Genomic DNA, 22,200 nt, shown 5'->3' with positions numbered 1-22,200 from the left:
CTGCTGCAGCTGTTGTTGTTGTTGTTGTTGCTGTTGTTGTTGTTGTTGTTGTTGCCCCCTTAGTATTTAAGGGGTATCAGCGGCCCAGGAGCCTACAAGAATGGTGAAATATTGTTTGATCTGGATTTAGAGAAAGCTTTAACATCTCCCTTTTCCAAGTTAAAATTTCATTATCAAAAAACAGTAAGCACAGAAACAAGTTAGTAAAAGAATGTACTTTTAACTGAGGATCTTAAAGTAAATACATTCGACCTTTCCTGATTTTTCCCAGGAGAGGGAGTATTATGGACAATTTCAATCACATACTCCTATCCAGAATCAAGGAAACTTTAATTGCATGTGTTACTCTTTTTTTTTTTTTTAAAGATTTTATTTATTTTATTTATTTGACAGAGAGAGATCACAAGTATATGGAGAGGCAGGCAGAGAGAGAGAGAGAGAAGCAGGCTCCCCGCTGAGCAGAGAGCCCGATGCGGGACTCAATCCCAGGATCCTGAGATCATGACCTGAGCCGAAGGCAGCGGCTTAACCCACTGAGCCACCCAGGCACCCGCATGTGTTACTCTTAATAGCAGATTTGCCATCGTAACTCTCACCTTAGCTAATATTTAAATTAATTTGCGCACGATAAGCTCAGACTCATCATTCAGAAAGTTGTTCCCCAAAGCCATTTAAACCGCAAAGCAGATGAGTATATCGGAGAGAATTCATGCAACACTCTGCCTTCTCAGAGTTGACTGATAATGCAGCAAATGGGCTCCTAGGGGCTCTGGAGTCCGACTTTTCAGGTTCCAATCCTAGCCATCTCCTGTGAGCAGCTTTGTGACCAGGCAAATCGCTTTGCCTCTCCAGACCTCAGTTTCTCCCTCTCTGTAAAACCAACCTCCTAACAGCCTTCCCTCCCAGTGCACGCGCACAGAGCTCTCACATGGTTTCTGGTTCCCAGTAGGCGTCCCACAGAATTCTGTGACCTCACTGTCATCTTCATCTTATCAGGATGTTACTTCTTTAATATATGCATAAAGAATTTAATTTAGGAAAACATCTAATAATGTGGGAAATATTTATGATCTTTAGTCACCTCTTAATGTATTGTTTTACATGGTCAGGGCTATTGAGAACATTTTCCAAACCAGAGTCCAGGCTGCTTATTCCAAAGAATGTTTAATCCCAGTTTTCATGATGTGTCACTTTGTCCAGCTCATCCATCTTCAACTTTTATAGGGTGATTGGTGCTTTTCTAAAAAGCTTTGGGTTTCAAACTGTATATTAAAGCGTCTGGGCTCTAGAATTTACTTGGCTCATAAACCTATGGCACGGAACAATATGGGATTGGTTTACAGTACATTATAGTTACAGGTATGATAGTTATGGTTTATTTGGTCTGCACTGAGCACCTTGAGGGCATCTCCCACAGTGCCTTAAAGATGGGAGACTCAAATACTTATTGAATAAAATTAATATGTAACAAAATACTCGCATTCTTTTTCTGAAGATACGTTTCCCTCACCTTAGGAAATCTAACTTTTAAAAATATGAGAGAGCTCTGACTTTCATGCATAAAAGCATGAATCTGATATTTCTAGACTGAAGTACTGAAAGTAAATTTGGAGATCTACCATTGATATTTCCTAGAAGAGATATCTATAGACTATAACACCTCCCTTCTTTGCATTAGCTGGTCCCTTTATCTCAAATATTCTCCCCTCGGATATTGCTTGTTTTATGTTCGTTTTTTTATAGTCTACCCTACCTCCACTAGACTAGAAGCATCCTGAGGTTAGAGGTCAAGCCTACACATTTATTGCTGTTTACTGCAATAAACAGCTACAGAGTATCTATTGCAGCACTAGGTACTTAGAGGGTAATCAATAAATAGGCTGTCAATTAGTTGAGTGTCAGAAGACCAAGATCTGGTCTTATGCAATTATTCCACTGCAAAACAGTAATCTTTTTTTTTTTTTTAATCTTTTGGGTCAAAACCACCTTTCAGAATTGGAATTAAAATCACGAAATGCCTCATTAATAAAATTTTACATGCCCAAAATTTTGCATATAATCTCAATCCCTGGGCCTCAGTCTAGGAATCCCAGTTCTAAAGGTATATATGTAAATACTAAGAAAATCTAACTGAAATATTAAACTAAATATCACAAAAAATTTAATTACTATGAATACCAATGTGTTAATATTCATGCATCTATAGTAATAAATTATATGTTGCCTCAGGAAAATTCTACAACCCTCCAAAGGAAAAAAAAAGGCATCTATAAATGTTGAATGTTTTATTTATATGCTGGAAAGGATTTAAGGCTTATAGAGAAAGGCTAATAAAAATACATACTGTACAGCAATATAAAATATATTTCAAAGAGGTGAGAAAAAATGAGTCAAAGGAAAAAAATAAGGCTAAGAACATAAGATGGGGCCAGGAGAGAGATTCATACTCAAAATTTATGCCATGAAATTCAACACTCTTGCTAGAAGATAGTAACAAATTTTGTTCTCTGTTTTTTATCAACCAATGCAAAGGAGAAAAATATAATCAGTTATGTCCTGCAGAGGGTCGTGTTTTATATATACTTTTATATGAATACATGGATATGTGTTTAATAGCAAACTGTTTCTTAAAAGAAGGAAGTTTCATTATGATAATAAAGAACGGAGATTATATTTCCAATGTTCATTTGTGGCAAGTGTCCTTGTACCAGAGCCTGAAATAACCCATAATGAATGTCCAAAAATAACTGACACTTTGGATGTTTACATGAAGATGTTATGGCTTTCCTTGAAGGAGGAGACCTCTTGAGGTCAGTGAGGCCCTCACAGAGCTCAGAGGAGGGGTGGGGGACAGACTAGGAAAACAAAGGGTTTTCTGCATTGTCTCACGCCCCATCAGTCCCTGCAGCAGTTCACCCTTTCCACTGCTGCACACTATTTAAATATGATGCCTGAAGCTCTCATTCTCCCCTTGAAGGCGTATGCACCTAGGATGTTGTCTAACATTAAGTTATTCCCCCTAACCTTAGTTTCCTTGGATAACAGTCTGTCATAGGGACTTCTACGCCTTCTCTCTTTGAGAGAGCAAATACAATAACTAGCTTCTCAGAACATTATGTGGATTTGTGGCATTCTCAGAGGGGCTATAAATGGATCACATTGACAGCTTTATTTGTCATTCTTAAATGGAATGTGTTTTTCCCCCTTTGAGTTAAATCGAAATCAGATGGCATTTCTTATTTCAATGTGGAATGTTTTTACTCTCATAATTGCAAAATGGCATTCATAACTGATACTATTCTAATTTACAAAATTTGTGTTTTATTATTGGGGGGTTTCTATTTGCAAAGTAACTGAAGGAAAATAACTTATGCAACATTTTTGTTTTGCCTATTTATTGAGATCCTGATATAGTTGCTAGAATTTTGTCGCCATATGGAAGCAGAGACAATTATATTGCATGTAATGACATGGATTTTAGAAGCAAGGATATAAAAAGACATACCCAGCAGAATACCCACAACCCGGAGACTAAAACATTTTTGAAACCTCTTCTCTCCTTTGCCTCTCCAGCATGTCCCTGGTCTCAATCATCTCCTCCTTTCCTTATAATTGCTCTTGTTCAATATATGTAGAGGCAAATTGGCAAGAATAAGGTTGAAGGCACTATTTTCATACCTTAGCATATTTCTTATATGCTTAAACCAGTTGCTTCGGCCCAAGTGAAATTTTTCATTTAAAAAAATCCCCATCACTGGGGCGCCCAAGTGGCTCAGTCGCTCAAGCGTCTGCCTTCAGCTCAGCTCATGATCTTAGGATCCTGGGATCGACTCCCACATCAGGCTCCCTACTCAATGGGGAATCTGCTCCTCCCTCTCCCACTCCCCCTGCTTGTACATGTGCTTGCTCTGTCAAATAAATAAATAACATCTTTTAAAAAAATCCCCATCACTCGCATCAACCCACTACTCAAACTGTGTGAGAAAAGAAGCCCTCCTACTTTAATTTCTGAAATCCTCCAAAAGCTCACAATGTTCTTGTTACTGATTTCGATGCTGTGCTTATCTTTAGATACGCAATGGGTACCTTTTTCACACTGAATTTATATGTGTTTATTTTCATGCTCATTTTATACACGTGTTCAATAAAGTCAGCTTTACCAAGTACCCAGTAAGTGCCAGACACTCTTAGGGTACAATGAATGGCTTCAGGTATCCCTGCCCTCATTTGGCCTACAGGCTGGCTGGTGGGGAAGAGAGACAGTAAAGGAATGACACAAATCGGTATGAAATGGAAACAGTTGTAAATATGCCACAGAGAAGAGATACAAGGTTCTGGAAATTGAGATCTAAATAACAGATGGCAGTCAACCAAAGAGTAGAGGCAGAAGGCATGACGTGGAAGGTGTGGAAAGCTATGACGTACAGCAAGAAGAAGAGAGCAAAAGCAATGGAAGAGACTGAAGGAGGATCACGTAGCCAGAGTACAGAGAGCAGGGGGGAATAGCATGAGTCTGCAGATCTGATAAGGGGCCGTCACTATGAAAGGCTTTTAAGCCATAGCAAAAAATATGTCTTCATCCTAGAACCAATGAGAAGGTTGGGAGAGGGGAGGGGGATTGTGGTGAGTTACATCATCAGATTGCTCTTTCAAAAGAACATTTCTGGCTACAAGGCAGAGTATGAGCTGGCAAGGTGAGAAGTTCATGCAGACCAGTTGAACGTTTTCAGTACAGAGATACTGGTAATATGGCCTAGGGGAGGAAGGATGAGGTGGTGGTGATTTCTAAAAATGAATGGATTCAAGAGACAGGGAGGAGGTAAATTCTGTAATACTGACATGGCGCCCATTCGGAAGGGAACACTGGGGGAGGAACAAGTTTACAAAGACAGACGCTAAGTTCAGTTAGACATGTGGAGTTTGAATTCTGTAGGAAACATTAGAGGACAGTTTTTAGCAAAAAGACTCTGGATTATGAGTGTGGAGCTTGTCAGAAAGCTCTAGGGTTTGGATGTAAACTTGTGACTCATCTTTAATCCATAGTTCTGGCTCTGACGGATATGATCCATAGATGGACTTGACTGCCTACCAGAGTAGGCAGGAAGCTACCAGAGTGAGTAGTGGGGATGACAATCTTAAGGAATTCAAATCCAGCACAGCCAAGTAGTGAATGGTGAGCTTGTAAAGGATGAAAGGAGTAGTTTAATAGAAGGAAACCCAGGAAATTGCTGGATCGTGGGGGCTGGGGAGGAGGGGGGCAAGGGAGCAGGGATTTCATTTCAAGAGGGTGGGAGTGGTCAGTTGGCTTGAATGTGCAATATTGAGAACTGCTTTTCTATTTAGCAAGCGTGGAGAGCACCAATCAGGAGAGAATTGTTTTGAATTAAAGAAAAATCACTAAGTGATATGTATGGGAAATAGAGTTCTAACTGGGTCTATCTGCAGTCATGTCTATTTGAGAAGATTTCACATTTCCTATTTTACATCTCTCCTAACGGGATACGTAGGGAGCTAACACGATAGAGAAGAAAGCCATTCTGACATGTTGGTGACCACAATAGAGTGGAACTGGGGTGGAATTTGAGCACAGAAGAGTCTGAAGTCCTGGGGTCTGAACTGGAGGGAAAATGTGAACCTGACAGCAAGGAATTTTATGAGCACAGTACTACCTGTTCCTCCACCCAGGGATACGTGCACCCAGGGTAAATAAACCAAATGTTCATGAAGCAGTTTGGACTCGCCTCACCCACTTTCTGGCATCCCTGTTTAGAAGGAGACTGTGGGCTGACACATCGCGCAGCCCGTTCTCTTCGGGGTGAGCGGTAGCCTCAGCTTCCCTCCCAGCCGGGGCTCCACCACAACGGTCTGCATGCGGGAGTGGGGGTGGAAGTTAATACATCAGCCAGTGAGTTCTGTGATGAGGCAAAGGTCAGACTGCAGAGGTGTGCACTGCCGATGGGAGGTAAGAAAAGGAAGATGACTGTTGGTAATTATTTGCAGTAATTTGGCTCTAAAAGGGAAACAGGAGATTGGAGGGCAGCTGGAGAGAGGTCACTGGATGAGCAAGCACTCATTCAGTCAACAAATATTAAAATATCTTCTATGTGCCAGGCGCTAAGACAGGTACCAGGAAGGTATTTTCCAGCCCTAATGGGAGATCTTCCATAAACTATATTTCATGTGATAATCTCAAATGCAGAGTGACTAAATATTTTGTGATCTGATTCACTGGAACAAATGCAACATCTTCCCTCAGATATAAACCACCTTACTTGATCTTTGTAAAATGATCAAATTTGTGTTAAAATTTAAAAAGAGAAAAATAACATGCCCATCTGTACTTCTTTTTTCTCATGCTCTCTCCTTCCATTCCTTTAGTGTCCCAAATCTGGACAGTCTTGCTATTGTCACTTATTCAGAAAATATTTTCTAGAATGGTGTTCTTAACCCTACATTCAGAGCCTCTCATAGTGCTATTTGATGTTTCAAATATGATTTGATCTGTAATTTATAGAGCACCCACATGATGAAATATCGGCTATTATCCCCATGGAAGTTATAAATGTGAATAAGGCAGGGTTTCCCTAGCTAGACTATAAGCTTTATGAGGGTTTTGGGGACAACTGTGTTTAGAGCATATAGTCAGAATACTATAAGTGGGATTTTTGTGGTAAGGTTACAATTAAGGATCCTTGGGTTTGCAGAGAAAGTTACACTAAATTCTTACACAAGAATTCAGAAATACCCCTGAAAGAGGTGATATTTGAACTGGGTGTTAAAAAATGAGCATTTCAGACAGCAGAAAGTTAGTCAGCAAAATTACAGAGGCAAACCACTTTGTGGAGGAGAGGAAGAGTGAAGAGAAACGGTTTGGTATGGTTGGAGAGGTTATGTGGAAAGTAGTAAATGCACTGATCTGGGATATTGGGAAGCTCTGCTGAGGAGTGCCTAGACTTGATCCTAGACTCACTGGAAGTGTCAGAAGTTTTCAAACAAGTGGAGAAGCATGATGTTTAGGAAGAAAACTGGGATCATCAGGAGAGCTGGGAACTAATGCGGACTGGAAGCAGAGAGTACCTCAGATGGGAGGCCACTGCCTGGATGGAAGATGGTAGACAGGGGATGAGTTTCTGCCATGATGATGGCCTTGGAATGAATGTCAAAGGGAAGTTGAACTTCTTGTGCTCAGAGTGGTCTTAATAAGTTAGATGTGTGTGTTTGGGAGGTGCAGTGATGCGGGAGAATGAAGAGGACATCACATATTCAAGCCAGGGAGAGTGGCAATCCCACTGATTTTAGGGACAGAAAGAAAAGCAAATTCAGGAGATAAAAGGGATGAGGATCCAGCCTAGAAAGCAGGAGAAAAAGGTATTAATTTAAGACATGTAAGCCATGCGTGTGCATGAAATTACTGTCAAGTGGAGAACCTTGAGGAAGGCCCATATTTAAGGAAGGGAGAAGAGCCAGAAGAGGAAAATTGAGGAGTTTCTTGCAAGATTGGAAGTGAGATTTCAAGGAAGTCGAGAAAAAATATGGGGATCTCAAGGATGAGGACTCAAACTGTGATTTATTTCACCTATAAAGGTGATCCTGAACAGCAAGGGTTTGAAATGCAGAGTCCACCTAGCAGATTTTTTTTTTTGATAAAGTACTATAAATGTATTTTCTCTTCCTCATGAATTTCTTAATAACATTTTGTCTAGCTTACTTAGTTATAAGAATACAGTACATAATGCATGGAACTTACAGAAAGGTGTGTCAATCAACTGCTTATGCTATCAGTAAGGCTTCCAGTCAATAGTAGGCTCTTAGTGGGTACATTTTGGGGGAGTGAAAAGTTATATGTGAATTTCTGACCATGCAGGGTCAGCACCCCTTACTCCTGCGTTGTTCGGGGGTCAACTATATAATCATCTGGTTGTATCTTTCTCTTCCTTTCCCTTCTGGATCGGCCCCGTGGAATGGGTGCAGCTGTCAGTCCTGTATCATGTCGAGGTTCACACTTCATCCTTGCCGCTCCGTGCCCTAGTAAGCAGTGACTGGCCTACAGTCGCCATGCATCAGTGACTTCCTTGGAAGCTCCCCACCCCCCAACTACTGAGAACATGACTTAAGGAAAGAAGCTCCGTGCGCGTGTGTGTGTGTGTGTGTGTGTGTGTGTGTGTGTTAGGAAGGCACAACAAGGGGGAAGGGCTGGATGATTTGTTAACTGGGCATCAGTGGGTTTATATTTAGTATTTTCCTAATTCAGGCATCATGTTTGTCTCTAGGAATAATACAATTTTATGGCGATAGTAACTACCTCCAAGCATAAGTAGTGTTTTGCCCTTCAGCTTTCATGGTGGGTAGTCAGGCCCACTTTGTTAAGTAGTTCATTTTTTTTCACTCTTCGAATGTCGTGTTTTCCATGAAAAATTTTCCTGGGAATTTTGTATCAGGACAATTTCTTTGGGGGGAGTAACGCATTTTCTCCTTTCTAACAATAGAAGTTATCAAAGAAATTATGTTCTCCTTTTATCTAAATTACCAAGAAATTCAAATCCAAATGGTAACTTAAATTATCTCAAATGTTGACCAATGTAGGTGGCATATGACCATCTTCCTTTTTTTACTCTCAACACTGTTATTTTTATTCATATTTCATTATTTCTGTACTTGGAAGCCACCCCAAATCCTTATGATGAAGAGTCAGGGTATAAAATAAATTAAACACTTCCACTGTTAACTAAATGTGTTTCCAGACATCATCTCCTTTGATCATCAGAACAAGCCATTGACTATATTATTACTCCCACCAGAGCAGTGAGGGAGTAGAACCTTGGTGAAGTCAAGGAAATAAAATTCATTCAGACAAGTACTGGGTGGGATTCAACCCTCAGTCTTCTTTCTCTTGTGACAGTGGTCGTTTCAGTCTATCTGGCTCAAAATTTGCAGGCAGCTGGTTGATGGGTAGGTGGCATAGAGTTGGCTGTGATAGCTCTCGTCCAGTTGAGAACTAGCCGCTGACGTAAGAAGCTAGTATTGTTTGGGGCAGTTTTCTTCTTTACGATGAACTAGTCCATGTTTCTGTCTCCTCCCTAGATTTTATAACATTCAAGAAGCACATGAAAGGGAACTCTCTCATCAAGTATTCTTGATTAAGTTATGAAAATGGAACGGAAGTTCATTCTCCCCCTTCGTATGGTAAGTAACTACTAATTGGAGTAAGATTTGCCTTTCCCCTCCTCCTAATTTCCTCTCAATATTTACAAAAGAAATGGAAATGCTTCTGGTGTGAAGGTAGCATGACTTATGAATCCTATCCAGATCTGTCTTCAGAATATTTCATTAAAAAGGAGAATTTGGTGAAATTTTGGTTTTTATAAATTCTAGTTTCGTGTTTTATCTTGCTTAGAACTGGAGTCATTGTGAACCACATATGAGTTTTGATAATTAAAATAACATAACTCTTCTACCCACGTGATACACACTTTTAATTCTTTGGTGCAAATTGACATGTGGATTCTGAAAAGTCATGGCCGCATAAAAGAAAGATTTAGAAATGCCAGATTGCTGGGCAGTGGCATTTCTCTTCATTCCAAAAGCCCTAGTTTGGAGCAGCCACCCTTTTGGCCTGGCACTGACTGTCTTTAACTGGAAAAACATCTCACTTTGCAAGTGACAAGAACTGAGTCACCCCACGTGAGCATAATCAGCTCTTTAAAAAGGGCAACATTATTAAGGTCTTTGACTGGGATATTGTGCCTGCAGGACTTAAAATTATTTGAGACAGTTCAGTCCCTTTGTCCACCCACAAAATCATTTATTTTCACCCTTCATTGTATTTTACTTTTCTTTCTATGTTCCAACGCACGTTTAAAAGAAAAAGTCTATTATGTAAAGCTGTGAATATTCATTAATACATTTCATTTATTCTAACAAATTAGGAAGGTGGGCATTTCCGAATTTGTGGGCAGGCTGGATTAGAGATAACTCTCAAACAAATGTGGCCTTTATTCTTTAAACTTCATATAGTAACTCCAACAAAACATTACAGAGTAAAAATCCTTAAGGAGATCTGTAATAATAAATCATATGAACATTTTGTTATTAGCATATAGATTGGATGTATGTAGGAGCTTGTAAAGTGCCTGAGGTTCACTGAAAATAGTTTATTCTGTGTCTAAAAAGTGTATGCAAGATTGAAAATAAATGTTTAAAACACCATATATTATCTACTTATAAATAAAATGTTTGCAAAAGCAAAGGTAAGCGTCAGCCCAGCTCATGAAAAAATTATCAAAAGATTTAAATTTATTGAAGCCATAAATTAATGAGATATTACCATGTGTGCATAAATAACTTAAAGAATAAAATTTGCTGATCCTTCTCTCATATGGATATTTGTGCTAATGATTCAGGATCCTATTTACTCTATTAGTCCCCAAAGTAATTGCTTATTTGAAGAAGTTCTGTCTTATGGGTTTTCAGTTAATTAAATCCATTTGCATTTTATGCACACATTTTAAATTCTCAAGTCCTATTTTTCATAAGCTAGATTCAAATATGTTCATGTAATAATACCTCTCATTAAGGCATTAGTCTTTCATTTTTAAAGGAACTTCGAAAATAGCCATATGCATAAAATGCTTATTAATGAAATCCAATCAATATTTTAGAAAAGTCAACCCATTAAATGTTATTTTTTTTAGTTTGAATTTTCCTATTTGTAATGGTGATTACTATGCTGAACCTACTTCCAGTTTCTAATTTTTCGGTTAGCTTAATTTATTCAATGATTTTTTTTTTTTTTGCTTTGATTTTGCATGGCAGTTTTTAACATCTAGTATGCCTTTAGAATTACAACCAACCTTTTCCCAAAGAGTAGCTTTTTCAAGGTATATGCATATTAACTGGTTGATCTTGCCAGCCCGGTTAGGATAGCACTAAAACGTGAAGCAAAACTTTTCTAAATCTGAGGAACGGAGTATAACAATTCAGAAAATTAAGGCTATTTTTAAAAGTGTCATTTTCTCAAAGCTTTCAGATACTTGAGAAGTTGTGAATTAAAGTATACAAGTAATAAAAATTGTAAATGCCTTCATTAGATCCAAACTGCCCTAGCTTGGAAGCTTGAAGAAGCTACTAAATATAGGAGAGTGGAGGTACACAGAAGAGAGGTCAGGAAGAGCCATGGAATCCATGCCGTGTGCCCAGGCTCTAAAACCAAAGCGCATGGCAGGGCCAGATGCTGGGAAGGGCACCTGGGGGCACAATCTGGAGAGCTGACCTGAAACCCAATTTTGAAATCACACCTAACGGAACTATCTCTAGGTGGTTATTAGATGTTTGTCTAGTTTATGTTTATCTAAGCTTAGTCATTCCTCTGTGCAAAAAAGATACGGAATGCAGCGTCTGGATACATTTAGGTTCCAATTCCAGCCTAAGATTATATCTGAATCAAATAAGGATAGAGTATCCAAATGGAGAAAAAAGAAAAGGAAGCAAGGGAAGCAGGGAAAGAGGAAGGATAGCCTGAAACCAAGATAAATATGAGTTATTTTGACCTTCCTGGCAATATTGGACAATAATGTACTTTTGTTGACCTCTTATCATGAGATATAAGTATAAAATGGAAAACATTTTTGATATGCTGAAAGACTCATATGCTTTATAATAAAATAAACAAATTTCATTCAATTAAATCTTATTAATTCTTTGAAGCAATGATCTCTGTAAACTGTAATACCAATAGTATCCTAAGAAGATAACATTTTCTTGGTAACTGGAATCGCCCTAAGGAAGCATTTCTTCTCATTTAGACAAAGTAGGAATAAAGCACTTGTATTACCACTTGTATAAATTTTTAATACTGAATAAAATATTAGTGTTTAGTGTAATATTGATTCTCAACATAATACTCCTCCGTAATAGCATGCTAATTGGTTAGAATTAAATCAGACAGATTCAAAAACCCTGAGAACAGACCATCTAACACTTGTAATTTTTTTTCATTAGTTTCCAGAATTCCAATTAAAATGGAATTAATCTGCCAAATAAAAGGCCATGGTACAATAAAGGTTCCGTGCACTGCGTCACGTGCATGTCTTACTCCTTCCCGGGGCTGCACCCCCATGATGAGATCTAGAAGTGAGGAGGGTGGGAGAGGGCACATCATGACTTGTGGGTTCCACCCACACCATTAACAGCCTTCGCAAGAAGTAGGCAGCCTCTGTGCGTGCCAGCTCTCTCATTTCCAACCTGTGAGACCTGCGGAGTTTTACCTGAAATTTGCAGAGCTGCAGTTTCCTTGTCAATAAAATTACTAATCTAACAGTACCAATCTCCTGGAGCTGTTGAGGAGGTAAAACAGAGATTCGTTGCAACTAGGGGGTGATTTTGTTTTTCCCCACCAGGAGACATTAAGTAATGTCAGGAGATAGTTTTGGAGGTCACAACTGGGGGCAGTGGGCATGTATGGGTGTCTGGGGAGTCCCAGTCCCTGCTATTCTGGATGCCCGGGACAGCCCCCCCAATAACAAGAAGTCCTCTGGTCCAAAAGGTCAATAGTGCCAAGACTGAGAAACCCCAGAGAACAGTGACATCATGTCTGTAATGTCAGCATAATGTCTGACACACAGGAGGCCCTCAGAGAATGTCTGTAGAATTCCATTGTTACTGTCATTATTTGTTTGACAGGGAACTCCAAATCACCCTCACCATATCAGGACTGAGTCCTATAAGCAATTCGGCAAGTCCACCACAAGTGGACTCAGTCATGCCTATCTGCTAGGTCATCCAGATGGTCTGTTCCGTTGTTAGGTGCCTTCAGGAATGGCCTGACCCACTTAATACTGGACTGGTCTACCAAACTCACGGGCAGGATTGTACCAAAGTTCGTGGGCTATCCTTTAATTTTTACCTTCTTAGGAATTAGAAACAAATAGGAAGAGACAAGTAAAAGGTAACCTACAGTACCAGGGGACTATTACTTTTTAACTCTTGCTGTTAGAAAGGGCTCAGGAGTCTCCTGATGATCATTTCCTTTACAAAATAAGCTGATGTCTGGACAATTGGCTGGGAAATATGGTCTTCTGGTTAAAATAAGATCTTGACTATACTATAGGCAAGTATTATCAATTTCAAAATGAATCAAATGAGACAAAATAGTTTTAGCTTCATGTTAAAACAGTTTAAAGAGGGTAAACTGGCTTAATCCAAGACTTTCAAGGTCAAACAGACCTGAGTTTGAATTTCAGCTTTATAAACTTCAAGCTGAGTGACCTTGAATAATTTGTCTTCTCTGAGCTCAGTTTCCTCATCTAATAGGCAGAAAATTATGTCATAGGATTCTTGAGAGAATTCAATGATACAGCATTTGACTTAAGTTAGAAGTGAATAACTTAAGTCACTTCTGGAGACCATCATTGCCTTGGGGCTCTAATCATAGCCATTGGTTCTCCTCCTAAGAGTGGTAACTATATGTAGGTACTTCTTATTAACAGAGGAAGCTCAACATACATCCATTACCTCAACGAACAAAAAATCTGAGACTTACTTCAATAACCGTGATTTAAGAAATAAAAAGAAAAGGTACATTTTATACCTGGAGTTTCCCAGTGAGAATTTTTTTTTTTTCAAGGAAAAGGTGGATTTCCTAAATTAAAGAATGAATTGATGTGCACATCTTTCTGGCATATTTTAATATAGTTGATAATCCACTTTTTAATTAGCCACCTAATTATAATTCAATAGAAATTTCCCTAGGTGAATGTAGTAACCTACTTCAGAGAGAGAAATGGAGCTCTGAGTGGGCACTCCTACTGTGAATTTTGACACTTTTTTAGGTTCAATTTTTTCTAAGCCTAACTGGCTCAGGAGAGATAGGGAGAGCTCTGTTTCATAACCTAATAATTCTGACTGCCAGGAAAGTTGACTATAAGGCTAAATTCATCTTTTATTAGTATTTTTATTTTTCTCTTTTCTTTGTTCCCTGGAGAAGACCCAACTCTCTTTTTTTAATCTTCCCATCACTCAAATGTTTTAAATTTGAAAGTGAAAACATTTATGCATATTCTACACTATGGCTCCCTTTCTTGGTGCTTTGCTTTCTTAACTCAAGGTTCCCTTACTTTCAACTCCTGAGAGGCAAGGGACTGAAAGGCATGTGAGGGGACCATCTCAATGTCTTAATCCACACTTACTTAATTCCACAACCCAGAATGTGCTAAGGAGGGAGATTTTTTTACCTATTAATTAGCAATAGATGTTTGAATTTCCCAAACCCTAATGGTTATTTTTTTATCATTAGTTGCTTATGACCTTAGTTTAAAATGTTTTCAAACTCACCAACTGGTGTTATAGAAATGAAATTGATTGCTTTATTGAATTCTCTCTTCCAACCAGTTTTAGCTTTGTGTAGTTACAACTTCAATATGTTTACATATAATTGTAAACTATTGTCTCTCATTAATTTCTGGCTCATAGCCATTAAACGTATGCAGAGAGGAGAGGTGAACTGTTTATTTTAATTAATTGATCTCCTTGCTTTCACCCTTGCCTCCTGCAGTCTATTTTCAATAAATTATGAGTCAGATCATTTTGTTCCTTGACTCAGAACTCTCCAGTACATCCATTTCAATCAAATTAAAAGCTAGAGCCAGACAATGGTCCTCAAGGCCAAATATGCCTTAGCCCACCATGACCACCACCTCCTACCCCAACTTCCACATTCACTCCCCTCCAACCACTCTGGTTTCCTTACAGTTCTTCCAATACACCAGACATGTCCCTGCCTCATGGCCTGTACTTGCTACTTCCTGTCTGAGACAGTCTTCTCCAGGAATCTACATGATTTGCTTCTCTTCAAGTCTTTGCTCAGATATCAGCTTCTCAATAGGATCCTCACTGACGACCCTTCTAAAAATGCAAATCCTTCCCACACTTCACTATTCCTTCCCTGGTTTATTTTTCTCCATAATACTTGTCACCTTCTAATAATTTCTATAATTTACTCATTTATCTATTTTCTGTCTCCCTCCACTAGAATGTAAGTTTCATGAGGGCAGCAGTTTTTATGAGTTTTGACTGGTGTATCCCAAGTACCTACTCCAAAGCCTGGTATCTGGCAGGCAACTGATATATATTAATTGAACTGAAGTAGAATTACACACTTACTGACCTTATTGCATTTCCCTCAAAGCCTTTATTCACCTTCTATTAGCCTTTATCTCCTGCTCCTCTGCCACTATAGCTCCTTTAGGAAAACTTTGATCTTGGGGCGCCTGGGTGGCTCAGTGGGTTAAGCCACTGCCTTCGGCTCAGGTCATGATCTCAGGGTCCTGGGATCAAGTCCCGCATCGGGCTCTCTGCTCAGCAGGGAGCCTGCTTCCTCCTCTCTCTCTCTACCTGCCTCTCTGCCTACTTGTAATCTCTCTCTGTCAAATAAATAAATAAAATCTTAAAAAAAAAAAAAAATTTTGATCTCCAAACCCCCAGCTGGATTTTGGAAATGGAAGAAACAGTTTCACTGTGTTTCCTTTTGATCACTGATGAGCTTTAACTAGGATAAGTTTGCATTTTAGCCATATTCCTTTCCTACTAGATGAGGAGACTGTAACCACCAAAATGGTGAACAGACTGGGATAAACTAGATTCCATCAGAATAGTCCTGTGTGAATCCTGATCCAAAATAAAGGGGCAGGAGGAGAGAGATACAGATGGAAAGGCCAAGCTCTATAAATAGCCAAATGAAAGAAAATATGGGGAATTATTTTTCTTTGGACCTAGGTAGACTTTTCTTAGCACACATGTTCCTAGCACAAATATTAGATCCTTAAACATGATTCAAGAAAATACCAACTTCCTGATGACAAGAAAGCCATAAATATAGTTCATGACTGAAGATTAGTCACTGTTTATTATTGCTGGTGACACATGATACACTGGGGAAATTGGGCAATATTTCAGACATCTCCAGTCAACCATGTATCATCTCATAGTGGAAGATGAAGAGTATTTCTATATTAACAGCCCCTATAAAAGGAAGTGAGTGAAGAAACATCTGATGTGTTTTATCATTGAGAGTCAAAGGGATATTGAAAATGTTAAAAATGTGCTGAATAGGGGTGCACGGGTGGCTCAGTGGGTTAAAGCCTCTGCCTTCAGCTCAGGTCATGATCCCAGGGTCCTGGGATCGAGCCCCGCATCAGGCTCTCTGCTCCGCAGTGAGCCTGCTTCCCTTCCTCTCTCTCTGCCTGCCTCTCTGCCTACTTGTGATCTCTGTCTGTCAAATAAATAACAAATTTTTTTTAATTTTTTATTTTTTATAAACATATATTTTTATCCCCAGGAGTACAGGTCTGTGAATCACCAGGTTTACACACTTCACAGCACTCACCAAAGCACATACCCTCCCCAATGTCCATAATCCCACCCCCTTCTCCCAAACCCCCTACCCCCAGCAACCCTCAGTTTGTTTTGTGAGATTAAGAGTCACTTATGGTTTGTCTCCCTCCCAATCCCATCTTGTTTCATTTATTCTTCTCCTACCCACTTAAGCCCCCATAATAACAAATTTCTTTTTAAAAAAAATGTGCTGAGCAGATTATAAGTTTGTACAAGTTGGTCTTCTAAACAATAAGACTCTCTTAAAAACCACAGTAAGAATAAGAAGAAAGGAACTATGTGCTGTGTTGTTTAGTTCTCCCTCCTTTCTCTGAACGATAGTTCTGGACTCGGAACTGAGAAACAGAAGCTTGATTTATCTCTAAAGCCTGTAACATTCTGAGCAGTGAGATGGCCTTGAGACCCAGCCGCTTTGGACCTTGCTGCTGTCCCAGCACGGGATTACCCTGGTTACGTAAACTGCAGAGACCCAACGTACTCACCCTGCCCCCAGGCTAACAGTGCTTCCCTATTTCAACCTGTCATTTAGAATAAACCAAAGCACAGAGCATATTAACAATTTCTGCCTGATTAAAAAATTCAAGCCTATGTTCCCTTCATAACTACCATTTCTGTGCAAGTGAAAGACATAAAGCTTTTTGGGAGAGGACTTTAAAAATGGGACCAGGGATGTGAATGGCCAAGAACTTTATCTTAGAAACGGTGGGAGTGAGCCACTAAAAAGTTTTTGACAGAACCCATGACTTCTGCCATGCTTTGCAGAATTCGGAAGACGCATTAAAAATTAAATAAAGAGCCTCAGCGTGGTTCTGTGTATGCTTCAATAGGCAAAAAGATATATTTAATGCAGAGGGTGTTGAATCTGAATTAGTACAAATATTATTAATTTAATGTTCATACTGCATTTTATGGTTTATAAACTGCTCAGCAATAATTTTATATATTCCCCCTCACAGCACCACTGTAAAATATATCAGCATTTTATTTTTCCCATTTTATAGATGAGGCAACCTTTAATAAGTGATCTATTTCTTTCCTGTGCATATTGGTTAACTGGTAAATGATTAATTTATGTCTGCATGAACTTCATCATGCAGAGTATTTATTTTAGTGTGAGTTGGTATTTATTTTACCCGCAAAGCATTACAGTATCCAATTATATATGCATGTTTTAAAGGCAGTAAAGCAGCCACCAGTAGTGAATGCAACATTAAGTCAGAGATTTTAACTCCACAGTAAATTCTCAGTTAGGGTGTTTAAATCAACCAGCCCCTTTCCTCCCTGCCCTTATCCATGTGGGTTAGCAACGGCCTTTCTATAAAATGACCACATGGCACCCGTCCAGCGACACGGAAAAGATATGTTGAGATTTTCAGAGCTTAAAATCTTAACTGTAAAATAAAGAACCAAAGGTTTATAACTACATCTGGCAAAAGTGGAATAGTAAACAAACCCGATCATTGACACCCGCAGCTGTGGGCCTTGTTTCTCCCTTTCACTTTCTGGATCAGTTTTTGCGTCACTGAGAAGGTCTCTGTGGCTGCTAGTATGGAGAAATGCGGCCACAACAGAGTGATGCGTGAAGGTTTAATAAAAACGACGCTGTCCCCACAACTCTTAGCATTTGCATCATCTCTCCGAATTGCACTCTACTGAGTTGTCAGCAAAATGGCTTCTCAGTGGTTGTGGGATGGGAAGTCCAAGGTTCTCAAAATGCTCCCTAAGCGTGACCCAGGAATACCCCTCTAATATCATTTCATACTCTAATCCTGTAGAGGACAAAGCACCAGAAAGTTTATTCCTTCATAAGTCAAAATTTTAATTAATTAGAAGTATACTTTTCTTTTTCATAGTCATTTATAACATAATTTTCCCTTATTTATTGATCTTAAGACTCTTAGACTTTGCCAATAAAGCTAAGAATTTTTTAAATTCATGGCAAAGATTCCAGCCCTAATTTCACATGCAAAAGTTTCTGATAAAGTCTAAATATTGGCATGTTAGCTGTCAAAGGCAGATGATTTAAAACACATTGTGTATGTTGGGTACTTAAATGCTTCCAGAATCCAGAAATTGTCTCTTTCCAAATTAAAATGTACTTAAAGATCCAGGAAGTGATACCAATTTTGTGAAAATATTTTTATTATTAAAAATTTCATACACATTGAAATATAAACTCCATCACATCAGATCTACCAGTAAGATAATATATTATGAAGTAATATTTTTTTAGTTTGTGTGATCTGTTGAACACTGTCTACTTATCAGGACACAGACCTTTAAAAATAAATTTTTTAAAACAAGGAGCATTGGGGCACCTGGGTGGTTCAGTCGGTTAAGCGTCTGCCTTCAGCTCAGGTTGGATCCCAAGGGTCCCGGGATCAGCCCTGTGGGGCTTCCTGCCAGGCAGGGAGTCTGCTTCTCTCCCTTCTTCTGGCTCTCTCTCTCTCAAATAAATGGATAAAATATTTTTTAAAAATAAATAATAGAAGAAAAAACTAAAAAATAAAAACAAGGAACATTAGTACAGAGGAGTATCATTGAAATACTGTCCTCAGGCTTCCTGCTTAGAGACCAGCTAGAAAAGGAATTTACACTCCAGTGCGCTGCTTTCTATCTCAGAGTTTGATGCACTTGGCCCTTAAATGAGCACAGTGGATTCTTTTCATATAACAAAAACTCTCATGTGTGTATAATTTTCATTACATGAAAATAAATATATATATATACACATATATAAATATATGTTATATATGTATATATTTATATTATATATTAATATATATTAAATAAAATAAATATACAAATAGGGAGATTTTAGCCATCTCCTCTGTTATAAAAATAGGAAAAAAATGTGTAATCAAAAAAAACTTTCCAAATATCAGAGTATAAGCTAAATGTATGAAGTACAGAAATTTCATCCTTTTAAAAATCCTTCCAGCTATTAAAATATCCAAATGAAATGCTATGATAGCTTTCCTTACATGCCACAGTCCCAATATCTAACACCTCAAAGCTTTTCCCAGTCTGAGACTTTTCCAATGGCATTTATTATTCCCATTTAGATTTATTTGACCCATATTGCAGCTTCTAATAAATTGGATATATCCTTTTCCCCTGAAAATTCAGTGTCCTCACATAGCCTTACAGAAGAACTGTGAATTTATATCACTTTCTGATGCAACAGTGAACTAAATGGGCAGAAGACCAGATAAGACTCCCCCACACCCCCCCATTTTCCACCACCCCTCACAGAATATGACATACAAGTGAGCATCCCATTATTGTAAATGTTGAACTGGGCTTGATTCCCAGTTCTCAGTCTTGTAATCCCAGAATCCATTATTATGGTGTTTCTGTTTTCATCGATTGTCATCTCTTTATATAATTCTGTTAGCTTTTGCCAAAAAGAAACATTTCAAGAAGGGATTCTTATATGGAAAAACTGAAAAACAATGTTCATGCTAAGTAAAAGCACTTATTCTTTTTTAAAGAGAGAACTTTTCACCAAATATCACAATTTTCCAGAACTGCCTATATGGACAAGTTGCTGAAACTCAATCTAGCTTCCAGATAAAATCAACACAGCACTCACGCAATTGTTACCTAGCATTTCCATGCAAACTAATAAAAAGTATTTCAGCTTAAAATTTCAGCTGTTAGTCTATACTTAAAAACTCTTATAAGTAAATATTCTTGTCCATCAGAAGTTGGTACAGAAAAAGGAAATTCAAAGGGGTAAATATGGGAGGTGCCTTTCCAGCCCTAATGGGATAAGCAGATCCTGGCCCAATATCAGGGATCTCTAGACCATGCAGCAAATGTATCCCTGAAGAGAGAAAAATCTGTTAGGTTGTCATGGCTTTGAAACATCAACCATTTACATTTTCCAGGTTATGAAAATGGTTCCAGGTTCCAGGTTATGAACCCAGATTCACTTGGTAATCAGTTCACTGATTAGAATTCTTCTTTTCAGATACTTGTATCTATATATCTATAGCTACAGGGAGAAAATACAGCAATCAGTCAATATAACTCATTAGTTTGATGGATTTATTTCTTATTGTAAGTCAATATATTGGCATCTTGTTCTTTTTTTTTTTTTTTTTTTTTTTTTTTAAGTTTTTATTTTTTTATTTGACAGAGAGAGATCACAAGTAGGCAGAGAGGCAGGCAGAGAGGAGGAAGCAGGCTCCCTGCTGAGCAGAGAGCCTGATGTGGGACTCGATCCCAGGACTCCGAGATCATGACCTGAGCCGAAGGCAGCGGCTTAACCCACTGAGCCACCCAGGCGCCCCTTGGCATCTTGTTCTAAAGAAGCTTTTTAATTAATGTAAATATTGTCAATGACATCATTTTAAAATCATAAAACTCTCAGCCACACGTACAGAGGTAGAAAAGTTCCATTTCTGGAACACGAGACTAAAAGAGTCATCTCTCACCCATATTTGCTTTTAAAATATAGCCACTCCCATACATGCTATCACAAAGCCTTCCCCACCCCACAGGAAAGGGAACTGATGTGGGTAAGAAACAATAGGCTTACACACTGTCCTCAGAGAAATAAAGTTAACCTGGACAGGTTTACCCAACCGGTGAGTAATGGAGATAAAACTCAGGTCTGATAAATGCCCCTTCAACTAAACTTCTGTCTTACTTAGAATCCATTAACAGCAACACAGGCCCTCACTAGGAGAAGCAGATCAATGTCCCCTGACTGCTGGAGAGTAAATACTGAGCCTTTTGGCTCTTTGCTCTAAACAAGCCTAAATCCCAGTCTAATGCTCAAAAGTGTGTTCTGTCCCTGGCACGTTTATCTTTGTGGACATGTGGAAAAACCTTGCCTGGTCATTTAGCTCTACATATATATTGGAATCATATCTTTAAATTCATGAAACACAAAGACATTTGTTCATAGTATACTATGAACAAATCATCATATACTCCCTACCAGGGGTCTGGAAAAGCAAAGAGAAATAAATGATCATTATTTGACCAAGCAGTTTCGTAGCTGTCTTTCATTGTCTATTCTCTCTTTATTGAGTCTGGCTATATAGTTATGAGCCCAGTTCTCATTATAACAAAAATATTAATTGAAATATAGTTTTAATTGTTTCCAAGTATACATTTATAGTATTTACCTAAAACTAAATCTGAAAAAATGATCTTAAGCCCATTTAATTGGAGCTGGTAGGCATAGAGGTGAGGGAACTTCTAACTAGTTATGAGCTTAGTGATACACAGATGAAATATTTTGGATTTTGATCATGCATGTTAGATATTAGGAATATTTTGTTTCTTGGGGTACCTGAGTGGCTCACAGTTAAGTGCCTGCCTTCAGCTCAGGCCATGATCACAGGGTGCTGGGATAGAGCCCCGCATTTGTCTCCCCTGCTCACCGGAGAGTCTGCTTCTCCATCTCCCTCTGCTCCCCCCTACTCGTGCCGTCTTTCTCACTCTCTATCTCAAATAAATAAAAATATTTTTTTAAAAGGGGATATTATATTTCCTGTTATGAGGGTGGATAGAAAATTCTGGAGATGATGTTTTCATCTTAAAGAATCATAGATATCAAATGGTTATTTATTAGGTCAGTTTGATTTCATTTAATGAGGCCGTCCTTCCATTTTCCAGTAAACGACTTTGCCTAAGCTAGTTCCAACCTTAAAACTTTTAAGAAAAGGGCGCCTGGGTGGCTCAGTGGGTTAAGCCGCTGCCTTCGGCTCAGGTCATGATCTCAGAGTCCTGGGATCGAGCTCCCCATCCGGCTCTCTGCTCAGCAGGGAGCCTGCTTCCCCCCTCTCTCTCTGCCTG

At 38.7% G+C, this 22,200-nt stretch overlaps 1 protein-coding gene across 5 annotated transcripts in view; it reads left to right on the top strand.

The window, feature by feature from the left end:
- RHOBTB1 (Rho related BTB domain containing 1) overlaps positions 1–22,200 on the top strand; it is a 122,331-nt gene that overhangs the window by 6,486 nt on the left and 93,645 nt on the right. For all 5 annotated transcript variants that reach the window (XM_059397470.1, XM_059397474.1, XM_059397467.1 and 2 more), the window contains exon 2: positions 9,082–9,183. The gene's annotated coding sequence lies outside the window, so the exon portion shown is untranslated. The remainder of the gene's footprint in view (positions 1–9,081; positions 9,184–22,200) is intronic.

This window comes from Mustela nigripes, chromosome 4, assembly GCF_022355385.1.
Source record: "Mustela nigripes isolate SB6536 chromosome 4, MUSNIG.SB6536, whole genome shotgun sequence".
Classification (NCBI taxonomy): Eukaryota; Metazoa; Chordata; class Mammalia; order Carnivora; family Mustelidae; genus Mustela; species Mustela nigripes.
This window is presented reverse-complemented; position numbering and strand designations above follow the sequence as displayed.